Raw genomic sequence first — 8243 nt, 5'->3', positions numbered from 1 at the left:
GGTGATGAGACAATTTTGAAGCAATCTCTGTCCATAGAGCTATTAGTTTGTCAAAAAAAAAAAAAAGAAAAAAAAAGAAAAAAAAATGAACTTAATAAATGGTTCTGTAAGGATAGGAATATATAACCTGCTTTTATATGTATGTAGGTCTGATTCTTATAACATTCTAGTCTTAATCACAGCTCTTTGTCGGGTAGTTGGTCAGCCTGGATTGTCGTGCTGTTTGGCCAAGTGGCCACTGCTAATGGAAATATATGAGGATGGCATTAGTCTTGCTTTTTCCTGCTCTAAACATAAACTTGTATCTTTGTCCTCTGCACACATAATGGTTGGAAGGAACCTCTGGACGTCATCTGGTCCAACCCCCAGCTCTAGCAGGAGCAGTAGCCCAGCACCACATCCAAGGGGCTTTTGAATATTTCTAAGAATGGAAACTCCACAAGCTTTCAAGGCAACCAGTCCCAGGTCTCTCCTCTTCTCTTCATACGAGAGAAGTTCTGGTCCCTTCATCATCTTCCTGGCCCTTTGCTGGCCTTTTTTCTATAGTCTTATGCATCTCTTGTGCTGAAAAGTATAGCACCGGGCAGACAGAACTAAAGGAAAACCCTGCTGAAGCCTGGGATTGAACCAAGGACCTTTAGATCTTCAGTCTAACGCTCTCCCAACTGAGCTACTTCAGCTCTGCTGTGGCATTAATTTTCGCAAAACCTTTTGGAATATAATTTTCTTCCTGACTTTTCAGACTAGCTTAACTGACATTAACTTGTGAGTCAAAGGATGTAGACAAGGCAGGGCTCCACAACAGTGATCCAAGGCACCCACACATCCTCTTTGTCCATGTACAAGACCTCTGTATATGTGTAAGATTTTAATAATGATATGACTCTGCAGGATGTGTAGAAGTGGAGCAGGGAAACAAAAGAGGTGTTCCTGAAGGGCTGACAGAGGAGTACAGTTACCCTGAGATTAGAGAAAGCCTCTATCACCAGTGTAAGGAAAATAAGGAGATGGACCTAGGTCTCTGTATGTACAAAGCCAGTGATGAAGAAGTTGAATGTGAAGTGACAAGGGCAATGGAGGATGAAGAAAAAGGCAAACTGATTGTAAGGAGGGCTTAAGAAATGACTGTGAATAGGAAGAGAGTAAAAAGGACAATCAAGCACAAAATGCTCTTCTCTGTGCTTCTGGATGAAGACACTAACTCATTTTGCTTCTCAGACCTCCTTCCGCTTTAGTGTTGTTTAGAGTGTTAGACTTGGATACCAGTTGTATTGACTAAGGCGATTCTCCTCCATCTGTGTTCATCTGGGATGCCACAGATATTCCCTGGTCCACAGCACATGCTGCTGATGGCAAAGCAGAGATCAGAACTGAGTGGAGGACAGAGATGAGGTTTTTTTTATGGCATCCTGACCTGTGTTAGAAGGGGAGTAACTAGTAGATCGAGAGAGATCCTCCTGCCCCTCTACTCTGCCCTGGTGAGGCCACATCTGGAATATTGTGTCCAGTTCTGGGCCCCTCAGCTCAAGAGAGACAGGGACATGCTGGAGAGAGTCCAGCGCAGCCACAAAGATGATGGAGGGAGTGGAACATCTCCCTGATGAGGAAAGGCTGAAGGAGCTGGGTCTCTTTAGCTTGGAGAAGAGGAGGCTGAGGGGTGACCTCATAAATATTTTTAAATATGTCAAGGGGTGACTGTCAGGAGGATCGAGCCAGGCTCTTTTCAGTGACGTCCAACGACAGTACGAGGGGCATTGGATACAAGCTGGAATATAGGAGGATCCACAAAAATATTAGAAAAAGCTTTTTCACTGTGAGGGTGACAGAGCCCTGGCACAGGCTGCCCAGTGAGGGTGTGGAGTCTCCTGCTCTGGAGACATTCAAAACCTGCCTGGATGCATTCCTGTGTGACCTACTGTAGGTGATCCTGCTCTGGCAGGGGGGTTGGACTAGATGATCTTCTGAAGTCCCTTCCAACCCCTGACATTCTGTGATTCTGTGTGATTCTATATTTAAACCTTGTCAATAAAACAAATAGCACTATCCAAAAGAAAGTGCTGGTTGCATTCCCCAACTGGTTTGACATATCCAAAATACCAAAACACCTTCTATATATTTTTTTTAAAGATTTGTGTGTATTGGTGAGAAATAAGACAGTGGGGCTCCTTGTTGTACTAAAGACCAAGTTCCATATCATAAATCACAGCTAAAATCTGGTGTTAAACAGAAACCTCGATCTGAGGACCAGCCAAGAGCAATAGCATAGAACAGACATTTCTAATATCTTTTTACAGAGCTTACCGAAGGATCTGGAGTTATCCATGGAGCCTGCCTAATGCTTTCACACCAATCTGTCTCTCTCCAGCAAGGAAATGGGAGCCAAGAATATTCAGGCAGTGATATAGGACACATTTGCACAGCCCACAAATTTATCCTGCAAATAGCGGACTTTCACTCCCAATCTACCATCTTCCACCAGCTTCAGATTCACATCTCCCCAAAAATACATATGTGAAATGCACAGTAAGTTCTCTATGTCTGCTAAAAAATTGATGGTAAAGTGTGTGAAAAATACATTTAATCTGTGTTTAAATGTTCAGATTGACAGCAGCAGATATTTCCTCACAGAGATTTATTAGATAACAGTCCCAGATACCTAAGGGCTCCTAAACTAGGCTACGGAACCTCTTGCAATATCCAGGCATCAGGATCATACCCTAAGTGGTTTTCCTTTCTGCAAAACAACTTCCAGCCTTGACTCCCAACGGTGATCCCATGATCACCAAGGAGCTGTCCACACACGAACGACTGAGGGTCTCAGCATCTCTGACACCTTCGGACATCATGCCCTAAGTGGTTTTCCTTTCTGCAAACCCACTCCCAGCCTTGACTTCCAACAGTAATCCCATGATCACCAAGGAGCTGTCCACACACGAATGACTGAGGTTCTCAGCATCTCTGTGCTTATAAGGAGTGGATCCCTTCGGACAGGTGTTTCTGTTTCTTGTCCATTTACATTTATAATTTTTCACAGAATCACAGAATCACAGAATGTTAGGGGTTGGAAGGGACCTCTGAAGATCATCTAGTCCAACCTTCATCCCAGCATACCTAACCACTACACCATAGCCTCAAGTGCTAGATCTACTTTTTTTTTAAACACCTCCAGGGTTGGGGACTCCACCACCTCCCTGGGCAGCCTGTTCCAGTGCCTCACCACTCGTTCAGTAAAGAACTTCCTCCGAATATCCAATCGAAACTTACCCTGACGCAACTTGAGGCCATTTCCCCTTGTCCTGTCATTAGTAATTAGAGAGAAGAGACCAACACCAGCCTCACTACAGCCTCCTTTTAGGTAGTTGTAGAGGGCAGTAAGGTCTCCTCTCAGCCTCCTTTTCTCCAGACTAAACAAACCCAGTTTTCTCCTATATGTGTAGTGCTAGAGCCTGAATCATAGGCCCGGAACAGAAGTTGACCTATAGATGAACCTCACAACCCCACACTACAGTATTAATCACATATGTAATGTATTGATAATCTATCTTAGCATATGTGTATATATGTATCCCAATGCCAATCTGTAAAAGTTTTACTGTAACACTAAAGGTGCAGTGGGAAGTAGCAGAGTGATCTTTCTTTATCTAAAGGCCAGGTGCAAGGCTGGGAAACGAGCTGCCTCTTGCTTTCTTAGAAGCGTGTTACAAGACCGGGAGAGCAGAGCCCTGGCTTGGGTGAGAAATATGTGATTAAGAACCAAAATAGATCAGGAGACTCCCTTGTATTCTTCCTTTAGCCCTGGCCAGGCTGTGGGAGGAATCCAACTGAGCGTACAACATCAGATGTTCCCACATTCAAAGTGATGTAAGGTTGTTTATTTACTAGTGTAAAGGCTGGACCCCCTTGCAGAGACTTCAGAGACCTCACCTACGAGTGGACGCACTGCGCAGGAATTCCCAGTGGTTCTCCAGAAACCTCACTGCAACAGGGGCTCCCCAGCAAGGTCAGCTCTGGATGATGATATTAGGAAGATTGGTGATGGATCTTTCTTAATAAGTGTCATTAACCTTATATAGTAATGCTTAGGTGCATTACCCTGCTTGTCCTCCTTGCTGCTTAAAACTAGAGTATAATCAGCTTGCACTGCCTTATTCTTGTAATACTTTGAAATAGACAGCAAAATAAGCTGACCCTTCTGCTTGTGCCTATGTCCTTTTCTGCAGGACTCCCCTCCCTGGGCCGATTAGCAAACCAATATGTGACCTAGAAACATGCCAGATCCAGCCCTTGAAAGCTCTGTGGTGCTGAGAACAGGCACACATGACAAATCCAGGGCAGCACTAAAGACCATGGCCACGAGACAACCCAACCTAAAACAATTATTCTGCTGTTATATTTTATGTCTGGTAGAGGTGCTGATATGAGGGAAACTTAAGATATTGCTCAGGGATCTAGAGCCGTGGAAGAGTGATTAAGTCTCAGGCCTGAAATGGAAACAAGAAACCCTTGTTATCTGTTCTACTGACTGTCTCTCTCACCTCCACCTGGACCTCAAGATCCATAAGAAGAAGGTAGTTGGGCATTGGCGCCAGTAAGTCTTTCCAATTGTCCATGAAAGAAGATGAAGAAGAAATCTTGCAATCTGCCTGCTGCGAAATCATCCACAAACCAAGTCTGCACATTCAGAGCAGGTTATATTTATATCTACAGAAGATGCTTACAGGAGCAATTTCTTGAGCTCAGTGACTAAGGATCCTACAAATACAGCTTGGATCAGCCTGCAGTAACAGAAAACTGGCATATTTTTCCTCATTTGAATGCTGAAGAAATTGAAGAAAAAAAAAACAAAAGAAGGATTGCATCACCATATGATTTATTAGATGGTAATTCTGGGTTCCATCAGAGCTGTTTACTGGTATGGAAAGCTTTGCTTTGAAAGGTTACTAATGTCTGGAATGTAGACCTCCTCAGGGCTTATTTTTTTCTTTAAAGACTCCATATATTTTGAAATATCGGTGCCTCTGATTCTGTGGAAAGAAAACTGTTTTGCTCTTCCCTTGAGAACAGTGAGCTATTTAGCATTCCCAGCACTGATGATGATCTCCAAGATTCCTAGAAGGCCAGATGGGGACATCAGTATGATGGGTAGCAAAGACCACAAGAGAAGATCTGATGAGCCTGGTAGGACTTTCTTCTGCAAATCCTAGCAGTTTCAAAAAGGTTCCTAGGGTGTCATTCATCTCACCTGACTTCTTAAGGGACAAAAAAGGAAATCTCTGATCCTGACCTAAACATTATACAGACCTCATAGAAATGGGAACACTGGTGCTGAATTCACAGAGTGAATCTTGCTTCAGAACCTGGTCAAACCAAACCAAACTGAGCCAAACCAAAGGAAGCAGACAAAGAAAACCAAACTCAAACTCAAAAAACTGTGAACATAAACTCTGGAGATCTCTGTATGACACCTCAGATATTATTAGCATGTGGGTCTGGCAAATAGAGCATCTCCTTAGAGTCATAGAATTATTTGATTTGGAAAAAAACCTCTAAGATTGACTCCAACCATTAACCCAGCAATGCTAAGTCCACCACTAAACCATGTCCCTAAGCACCACATCTACGTGTCTTTTAAATACCTCCAGGGATACCGACTCCATCACTTCCCTGGGCAGCCCGTTTCAGTACCTGATAACCCTTTCTGTGAAGAAATTTTTCCTAATATCCAAACTAAACCTCCCTGGTACAACCTGAGGCCATTTCCTCATTATCACTTGTTACATAGGGGAAGAGGCTGATCCCCACCTCACTACAACCATCTTTCAAGGAGTTGTAGAGAGCAAGAAGGTCTCCCCTCAGGCTCTTTTCCTCCAGGCTAAAAATTTCCAGTTCCTAGTTCTAGCAGAAATTCATATATGCATCAAGAACAGCCTCGTTATGAGATGTAGCTCCGCTCCCTGCAGCCATACCAGAGACTACATTACCCAGTGACAACGAGTCCAACTGAAACATTGACTTTCCCTTGAGCACAGGCAGTTTGCTGCACTGTGTGGTATGAGGGTCTCTGACAGGGTGGTCCTGTCATCATACGAATGGTCCTCTTGTAAACATCTTTTTTTGCTGTCCACCACCTGCTAGAAGGCCATAGTCTATATGAGCTGTCCTGGAGCGTACTGCATGGCTCAGGGACCAGGAACCAGCTTTAATGAAGCCATAACACCCTTTTTTTCCCCAGAGAAACCATGTTATAGAGTCACTCCAAGGGATTTTCCAGAATCTATATTATGCTCATTGCAAAGATAGGCTGAATGCTAACAAGATTTTCTCCAAATTTAATTAGAGCTGACAGTCCATGTGTCTTCTGGGTCTGCACAAATCCCATTCATCTTTCAGCCCTTCTTGAGCTTTTAGGGTGTGTTGGGGGAATTTCTCTGCATTGGCACTTATCATCTATCAGATACGAAGTTAGCCAGAGCAGAAGAAAGCCTTCTCAATGCCAGTGGTGCCACCTAATGGGAAAATTCCCAGGGAATCAATTCCTCGGAAGTTAAGTCCTTAATTGGGATGTTACGTGACGTAGAAATGGAAATGAGTAGCTCTGATGTAAGTCTCCCTTTTCTGCTGCTTTACGACCATCCCTCCGTCAGTCTAATCACTTTTCTCCAGTATCTGAGACACACACATAAGACCGCCCCGGAAAATTCATTCTCCTTCCTGCTTAAATCCACCCTCAGCAATCCCTGAAGCTACTGAAGCATTTTTGACTGAATGCTCAGAGTCTGTCTGGAGAGGAAATTATCCCAGGATTTTGGATTACAAAGAGCCAAACACAAAACAAGAGGGAATGAGGGGCTGCCAGGTAGGGACCTGGAATCTCTGGGTTTTCTCCTTAATTACATATTTGCAAATGAGAGGTGAGACAGGCTCTCTGCATTGCAGCCTCCACGCACTGTTACAGCTCAGCAGTGTCTGGAATCAGATCGTAGCTCTGCAAAAGAAGTGATAACGTCTCAAAAGCAGTGCCTGACAAAAGTTCCCACATGGCAACCCCCTGCAGACTCTTTGCATCATAAACAACCATGAAAGTGGGCAGGAATGAGCTGTGAAGCTTGGTCTCAAGGGATTATTTTATTCCCTGATTGTGCTGTCTTCCCAGCACCTACAGCGATTTCCTCAAGACAATCTAGCTCACCACAGCACCCTTTCTGCCTTTAATGTATTACAGTGATTGGAGCAGGGTCTTGGTCTTTCTCAGATCTCATCTCACCAATGAATCACAGGTTTTAAGCTGTCTCAGTCAAGCTTTCTTCATTTCACTTTCTCTGAAGCGGAAACATATTTCCAAGATCCTTTTCCTTTTCTTTCCTAGATGAAGATGTTTGCAAGAACTGGCAGTTCTTATAGTTATCCAAAAACCTTGAAAAAAGAAAAATCTGTTATGTGATGTTTAAACATTGTTTCTGCTGTTCTTGTGGAAAGGGCAGGAGTGAAGGTGTGTGGGGATCTAGTCCCACTTTCAGTACCCCTCTGAGCTGAAACACCATCACAGGCAAGACGGTGGCTCACAAAACCCCTGTGCAATTCATGGCTGAAAAAGAGTTTAACGTTTAGGGCAAAGGGGAGAAACCTGCAATTAAGCTGACTCGAATCATTAGTTCTAGCAAGGAGCTGAGCTCTGCTAATAATGATGACTCTGCAGCTGTGGCTGGTGCTGCTCAAAGCCTTGAACACTGCCTGGCAGAGGTGACCAGGCACTGGTAATTGCCCTCAGAGCTCAGGCTATTTCCAGTGACTTATTAAATCCCCTGCCTTGAACCCAAACAAGCGGAAGGAGGTTCATCTGGAGGACTGTTGGTGTTGGGAAGTCTGTGGATTCAAAGCATGATGCTCAGAGCTTGGGGGAAACACAAGTTGGACAATAAAGGGCTGAGCCCCAGTAAGCTATGGAGGAATAATCTGCATGTAGATAAGGGACTGTTTCAAAGTCGAAGCTTTAGTGTAACTACCCTTTCTGGATGTAGGCTTTTGGGAGGGGAACTCCTGCTCCTTTGATAGAAATCTGTCATGCTCCAGATGGTTAAACTAAGAAATTTTATTTTATGGAGCTGGTTTGGTATTTGCCAGGTTTTTCCCAGAGGTACTGAACAGCACCTCAGTAAAAGTAGTAAAAAACCCCCAAATCCATACTGATTCAGTTCGCCATCAGTAAAAGTACTCTCTGCTCTATCTAGTGAGAGTATTTGCTC

At 43.9% G+C, this 8243-nt stretch overlaps 1 non-coding gene across 1 annotated transcript; it reads right to left on the bottom strand.

Annotated features, from left to right (window-relative positions):
• Nucleotides 1–607: 607 nt before the first annotated feature.
• On the bottom strand, nt 608–680 carry TRNAF-GAA. Its single transcript has one exon. It is a non-coding gene; the product is annotated as a tRNA-Phe (tRNA).
• Nucleotides 681–8243: the final 7563 nt, after the last annotated feature.

Source organism: Apaloderma vittatum, unplaced genomic scaffold, assembly GCF_000703405.1.
Source record: "Apaloderma vittatum isolate BGI_N311 unplaced genomic scaffold, ASM70340v1 scaffold6698, whole genome shotgun sequence".
In the NCBI taxonomy this organism is placed as follows: Eukaryota; Metazoa; Chordata; class Aves; order Trogoniformes; family Trogonidae; genus Apaloderma; species Apaloderma vittatum.
This window is presented reverse-complemented; position numbering and strand designations above follow the sequence as displayed.